The following is a 7,341-nucleotide window of genomic DNA, read 5'->3' as shown; positions in this document are numbered from 1 at the left end:
AGCAAGCTCCATGGCAATCCAGAGCCTTCCACCCGACCCCAGACTCCCTCGACCCCCCATCCTGGTAGCTGAGGAAAGGGGACTCCTGTCCTTTCAAGGGCGGGGACCCTCTGTGGAGACTTCTCAGGCTCTTGTCTTAATGAGCTTAACTCCAGAGATGGGCAGCTAGCGCGTCCCCGCTGAGCATAATTACCATGATGGGGCACCTGGGGAGAGATTGTCACAAAGATAACTGGGTCTCAGGCTATTTAGTGCTTTACAGATGAGAGTAAGGTGGTGACTTGGAAAAATGAGGTCTGGTTCAGGTAGGAAGATGGCTATGGTTCATTTTCTCCCCTCCTGTAGAAGCATCAACTGTTGTGTTTCTAATTGATGTGCAGAAGCCCAGGGCACAAAATGGACTCAGGTGAGAAATCCTAGGATCCCAAGGCCGGATGGGACCATAGGAGTCATCCTGTCCACCCGCAGCCTCAGGCGGGGCTGCTTGCAAAACCACCTTGGAAGGAGGGCTCTCTTCCCTTTTCATCATCACCTGGGGAGGCCTGAGCACTCAGATAACCGAGGGCTACCTGGGCATTGACACACTACAAAGGATGATCTGTGTGTGTGTTCTTCTGGCTCTTCTTGTTTAAAAGTCTTAGCCGGGGTCAGGGGCAAGTCCCTAACACCGGCCACTTACAGCAACACACCAAAATGTCAGAAATTCACCAGGCAGCCTGAACATACTGAAGAACACACAAAGAAAATACACTGAATCATCTTGTGCAAAATCACACCTCGGTGAGGAGCTGAGAGAGGACAGTGATCTTTTTTAACCACTGTCAAACTCTCACTGAGAGTGGCAGGATGGAATGGGCTTCTGCTTTCCCCCAAAGAAACAGCTGGTGGAGGACCCAAAATAGGGGATGGTGGGGGTGGGGTGGATTTGACAGGTGGTCCTGAGACCTCTGATGTTCAGATGCCTGCAGAAAAGAATCTGCTAAGTGCAGGTTAGGTAGAGGGGGTCTGGGGCCAGCAGTCCCCTGTGTGGTCTCTGTGCATTTCTTGCCTTAGGGATGTAACAGTGCTGAGAAGACCTAACATAAATAAGGCAGGTGGTGTGGGCTGCAGGACTGGCAGAGGGAGCCTGCCGCCCCCTGGCTGGACTAGGTGATGTCCACCAGGAGCCTTGACACAGTCCCAAGATTTCAGGGTGCGAGGAAAGTTTGTAGGGCAAAGAAGACAAGTGGAGCTTTTTCTTTCGACTGTCCACACTTCGAGCCATTGGACATCACATGTCCTTGAAGAGTCTAGAGGAGACTGTCTACTCAGCTGTAGGTAGACAAACTGAGCTTGTAATATTCAGATTACCCTCTCCAGACAGCTGATTCATCAGGTCTTGGACTGGGTTCCCATTGTCTGAACTCCAAAGCCACCAAAGGCAATTCTGGTGTAGGTGAGCATCTGATGACCTTACCAATGCTCCCCTTTAATTAATCAATAAATATTTACTTTACAATTTCTATCTGGCCAGCTCTCTGCTGAATGCAGCGGAAGACACCACTGGTAGAAGATAACTCACCCCTCCCCACGGAAGAATCACCATCTCATTAGGGGGCAGGAGACTTCACAAGCTGAAAGTATTAGATGTAAGTCAGGGACAAATGCCATGGGGCGATTCCACGTGAACTGGGGTTTTGGGTGTAGGGCTGCCGTGTGTGGTTGTGTCACCCTAGTTGCAATCTGTGTCAAATGGAGTGTTTGAGAAAGACTTGGCAAGGTTTGGGATGTGGGGAGGCATCATTTGCAAAGCCACAGAGCAGCAAGGGGCTTCCAGAATGAAAGCTCTGAAAATGTGGGCAGAGAGCAGAGCTACTGGACCACCAAGGGCATTGGTGGGTAGAACTGATGAGCTTTCCCTTCACAGTGAGAAGGCTACTCAGAAGAAGGGCTTGTCCTCCTCCTCTTCTTCAAGCCTTATTAGATACCAAGCCACAGCAATCAGGACTCTAGATTTTTCTACCTAAAATTACTTTTTACCATTTTCTACTTCTTCCTCACCTGTGTCCTCATATACTTTGTAAGCTCCTATCTCATTGAGATTATTTTCATTATGCACTACAGATTTATGCCTCTACTTCCTGACCAAAAAAAAAAAAAAAACCTATTCTTGTAGACTGGATTATTCTTTCCCTACCACCTTCTTGCTTATAAAGAGAATTCTGTCTCATTTCTCAAGACCCAGTGGACGTATTATATTCTCCTTGAAGCAAAACCATCTCCAATCTCTTCTCTTCCAAAATAGAGCTAAGCAAATTTTCATTTTGCAGCAACCTGGTATCTTGAACAAAGCAAAAAGATAGGGTTTACCCTGTAGTAGTATAATTTATCTTCAATTCTACCTGTCTCCTGCATGAGCCTAGGACCTCCTTGGGGTCAAAAAGCCATGTGATCCACTTTTATTTTCTTGAGGCCTCAAACAGTGCATCGTATTGGGCAGGAGACATTTTTTTGGTGGGTGGGTGATTGAATGGTTCATGAACAGGGCATTTTCAGTTTGTGGAGTCCCCTAAACATCAGAGGAATGCAGCCTTGCTGACACTATCAATGAGCCCCATACAGGTTTTTAAATAGGGGATGACATTATTGTTCCATTTTAGGTTACTTATAAGGAAAATATTAATGAAAAGTGGGAGTGTAAGGATGATTTCTTGACTAGGCGAGAAGCCTAGAGATTCTCCCTAGTGGGATACACTGCCTTACTCCTTGATAATAACTCCTTGGATCTCAGTGTCTTCAAATTCAATAACATCTGCAGCAGAAGCTCATGGCTGAGATCTGAGCTGGGCCCTGTGTTTCAGACTGTGTCTCAGCTGGGGCATCTGCTATTGGATAAGCTGAGCTTTCATATGGCATCTCAGAAAAACCTCCTGGGGCCCTGTAAGTCAGGAATAAATAAACCTACAGTTCTAATCTCCAGAATTTTGTTAAATTACAACTTAAAGCTGCTCGCAATGGAAAGTGGTTCTTGTTGCAACTAAGGGAAATACTTTAAGGACAAGAACCAACACTACATGCATAGAAATTGGAGGAGTTTCAGAGAACACCAAAAAAGTATAAAGACAAAGGAAAATAGGTCCCATGTGTGCTTAGTCACTTAGTCATGTCCTCCTCTCTGTGACCCCATGGGCTGAAGCCCACAAGGCTCCTCTGTTCATGGAGATTCTCCAGGCAAGAATACTGAGTGGGTTGACATGCCCTCCTCCAGGGGATCTTCCCAACCCAGGGATCGAACCCAGGCCTCCTGCACTGTAGGCAGATTCTTTACCATCTGAGTTACTAGGGAAGCCAAAATAGGTCCCATGAAATTTAATAACAGTTAGACAGTAAGACCTAGAGACAGAAATGGCAACCCACTTCAGTATTCTTCCCTGGAGAATTCTATGGACACAGCAGCCTGGTGGGCTACAGTCCATGAGGTCCCAAAGAGTGACACGACTGAGCGACTGACACACACACAGACAGTAAGAGGGAAGAGGTGGTGGAACAGTCTAAACTGGACCAAGGCAAGTGGAAATGATGTATGGGTTTCTGAAGCAACAAAGATGAGGTCCACAGGAGGTGAGAATAGGGAAATAGTTTCAACAGATGGGTCTAGGATTCTGAGTTTCATTTATGAGGGGATGTAGGTGGTATTTCAGGAAGAAGGAGTCAGAAACAAAGTATCCAAACTCCAAAGATATCTAACCAGGGCTTCTATTTCCCTGACTCCCGATGCCTGTATGAGGTAAATGAAAAAGCCAAACTAAACCAATGTGAGCAGAAGTAGTGTCTTCAAGACCAAGAAGGTTGAGTCCCCAGTGTGCCTTCCCAATACTCTCTTCTGTGTCTATAAGCTCCAGATTAAAGTTGGAAGCTTCTCTAGGTTGCCAAAACCTGGATCCTGAGTTATGGCTTGGAAGAAGGCCACTCAGGAAAACCACCAGAGGAGGCATAACCATCTTGGTCTTTGTGTAAAAGAGACATGAACTCTTACTGGGTTAATCCTTTGAAATTGGAGGTTGCTCATCACAACAGTTGGGCTATCTTTCTTAATTCAGGGTAGAGGGCTAGATAAATCTGGGGAGCACAGCTAAGTTATAGCCTAAATTGCCATCTGAGATAGGCACCAGTAGGGCAGGAAGAGTTCTAGGTGGTCTTGGGGCACATACAAAGCTGGGAGGAATCTAGGGCAGCAGTTCTTTCCCCCCAGTGATTTTTTTCTGGGGTCAGGCAGCCTTTGACCATTGATTTTTTTCCTTTAATTTTATTGGAGTATAGTTGCTTTACAGTGTTGTGTTAGTTTCTACTGTACAGCAAAGTGAATCCGCTATATGTATATATATATATATATATATATATCCCCTCTTTTCTTTGGATTTCCTTCCCCATTTAGGTCAGCAGGGCTTCCCTGGTGGCTCAGACATTAAAGAATCTGCCTGCAATGCAGGATACCCAGGTTCAATCTCTGGATTGGCAAGATCTGGAAAAAGGAACAGCTACCCACTCCAGGATTGCCTGGAGAACCCCATGGACAGAAGAGCCTGGTCGGGTCCAGTCCATGGGGTCGTAGAGAGTCTAACACACTTTAGGTCACCACAGAGTACTGAGTAGAGTTCCCTGTGCCATACACTAAGTTCTCATTACTTAATGTATTTTGTACATAGCCGTGTATATATGTTGTCCATTGATCTTAGCCACTGATTAAGTCATAATCCCTGGTCTGTCAGCATGCACTTCATTTCCTTGCACCTCATGTTTTCACCTGCTTGAAGCTCTACAGTAATCTGCATCTTGAGTTCACAAGTGCACATTTCAGAAGACGTTTAGAAATGTCCCTCTTCCCCACACAGCCGTGTTCAGGCCAGTCTTTTCTTCTGTCCTCCAAGACAATTATTCTTGGGACTCTTGCCCCTTAGACTGAGAAAAAGGCTATAGCTGGAGGCAGCTGAGCTTCACAGAGCCTACGGCAGGGCAGAGCTCCACGTGGAGGAAGCCAGTGACCTACTGGGAGTTATCTCAACACCCGAAGACTCCTTTGTCTCTCAAAAACGACCCCATGAAGGTAAGCAAGAGGCAGAGCGAGCTTCACAGCAAACAGGAACTGAAGCGCATCCAGCAAGTGGTGGCTGGGGTGCCAAAGCAAACCTCCTCTCAGTTGACAAGGCGACACAGAAATAGAATCAAATGTGGCCCATACTGCTTGCAGTGGGAAAGAAGATTCTAAACCTCAGGGCAGATCTGTAAGCGAGAAGGGGCTGGAAATACCCTCTTTCTCTTTCTTTCTCCCTCTCTTTCTGTGGCTGCTTAAAGAAACAGACAGACCAGCACACCAAGATGGCTGCGATGGCTCTCCGGCTCCTCACGCTGGCTGACACCCCTGCGCGCCGGGTGGGCCCCGTCTGCCAAGCGAGCCTCACTAGGCTGCTGATCAATCCTCACTCGCCAGTGACTAGATTGCCAGCCGGCTGGGGATGGCTGCCTAGCAGAGTGGAAATAGCCCTTGGGTTCTTCTCCGAGGCCCCTCCCACTTGGCCTCCTAGAGGAGAGACTGAGGGGGGTGGGTGTGAGGCCAGCCACGCCCCCTGCCCCCCCCCCCCCGACCGTGTTTCCTGTCATGCGCAGAATGACAGTGTTTGGTGCCGCTTCCAAGGAGGGCCCGGAGAATCGAAGCAGATTGAAAGCTTTGGATAGACCGGAGGTCAGACTGCCTTTGTGGCAGATGCACGTTCTGTCACCAGGTTGGGGGAACACAAGCCATTGTGCATTCTCCTTAGGATTTCTGACAGGAATAGAGAGGTTCTGCGCCGTCTATGCCCTCTTCCTAGGATAATAGGCACACAGAATGCTAACTCCCTACACAGAGGCTGGGATCTGCTGTCCTCGATGCTCAAGGAGGGCAACTGCCTCAACAGCCCAGCCCAGGACCCGCTGAGCCCGGTGGGGCTGAGGAGTGGGGAGTGTGGCACTGGGGTGTCTGTGTGCGTGTGTGTTGTGCACATGTGGAGTTTAGGCAACATGTCTTCTGGAATTTTTGTTACCAGTTGGAGTAGCCGTCTGAGGGACTCTCAGGCACAGTGGCTGGACCTGGCACATAAGAGAAGCCCAGGGTCCAACCGGCTGTCTGTAGACTGAAGAGGCCCCATAAGTCATGGGTCACTCTTCTGGGCCAGCAGAGCAGCACAGTCAGTAGACAAGGCACTCATCTCCTCCCCTCCTAATGATATCCTCGACTGCAGCTGTCTTTCCCAAACCCAGGTCCCTCTTCTCTCCCTGAGCGATGGTTCATGGTTCTTACCTCCAGCTGGAGCTTGGCCTCTTCTCACTTCACTATCTCCTCTCTGACCACCCTCTTCCCTCTGTGGAGTCTATTGTAGGAATAGCCCTGGAATTTTGTCACAAATCCTGTGGTTTGCGAACTTCTCTGGGTTTCCTAGATGGCGTGGTAGTAAATAATTCACCTGCAAGGCAGAAGACCCTGGTTCAATCCCTAGGTCAGAAAGATCTCCTAGAGAAGGGAATGGCTACCCACTCCAGAATTCTTGTCTGGAGAATTCCATGGACAGAGGAGCCTGATTTAATCCCATGGCTAGAGTTCATAGGGTTGCACAGAGTCAGACAGGACTGAGCAACTAACACTTTTACTTACTTTCTCTAGATAATGAGTACAGTGGGGGCTGGGCCCCTGTCTTCTACATTTTGGCTTCCCTCTGCAGTGCCGATAATAGTACTATTCAGCTATTAACCTTGAAATAAATTTTGGCTAAAATGAATCTGTTCTCAGGAAGCCACAAATTAAAGGTTTGCCCCCTGCAACTATATGCCTTGGAAAGAAATATTAAAGACAAACCCCCTTACATATGGCCCTGCTTTCACCTGTCAGGGCTTTGTCAAGAACTGGCAGTCCTGTTGATTGATAAATCCCACAGTGCTTGGCTGGTCATCGCCCTGCCCACCGTGAGACCATTGGAAACTCGCCCTCCTTGCTATTATTTGTCGCTGGCTCCAAAGCTAGAATCACTCAGTAGTAAGTTTTGGTTTTAAGGCTCATGCAGAAGTATTTTCATTTGTGTCCTTTTTTTTTCCATCTGACTCTAATCCTTCTCAACTTCAGATCTTTGCACAAACCTCCCGTGTTATCATTGGGGAGCTCTGGGCTCAGAGCTAAGGTAGGAAGCAAAAAGGCCCAAATCTGCACGTTTTATTTCATTGGTACATGTAGTTAATCCATCTGCAAACTGTTCATTGGATAGCATTGCAGGCTTCTCTCTCTGGGAACACTAAGGTATGTGTATTCAACAGTGGAAAATAAACATAAGATTT

The sequence above is a fragment of the Ovis aries genome, chromosome 23 (genome assembly GCF_016772045.2).
Source record: "Ovis aries strain OAR_USU_Benz2616 breed Rambouillet chromosome 23, ARS-UI_Ramb_v3.0, whole genome shotgun sequence".
Lineage (NCBI taxonomy): Eukaryota > Metazoa > Chordata > Mammalia > Artiodactyla > Bovidae > Ovis > Ovis aries.
The sequence above is the reverse complement of the archived record's forward strand: the minus strand, read 5'-3'. Positions refer to the sequence as shown.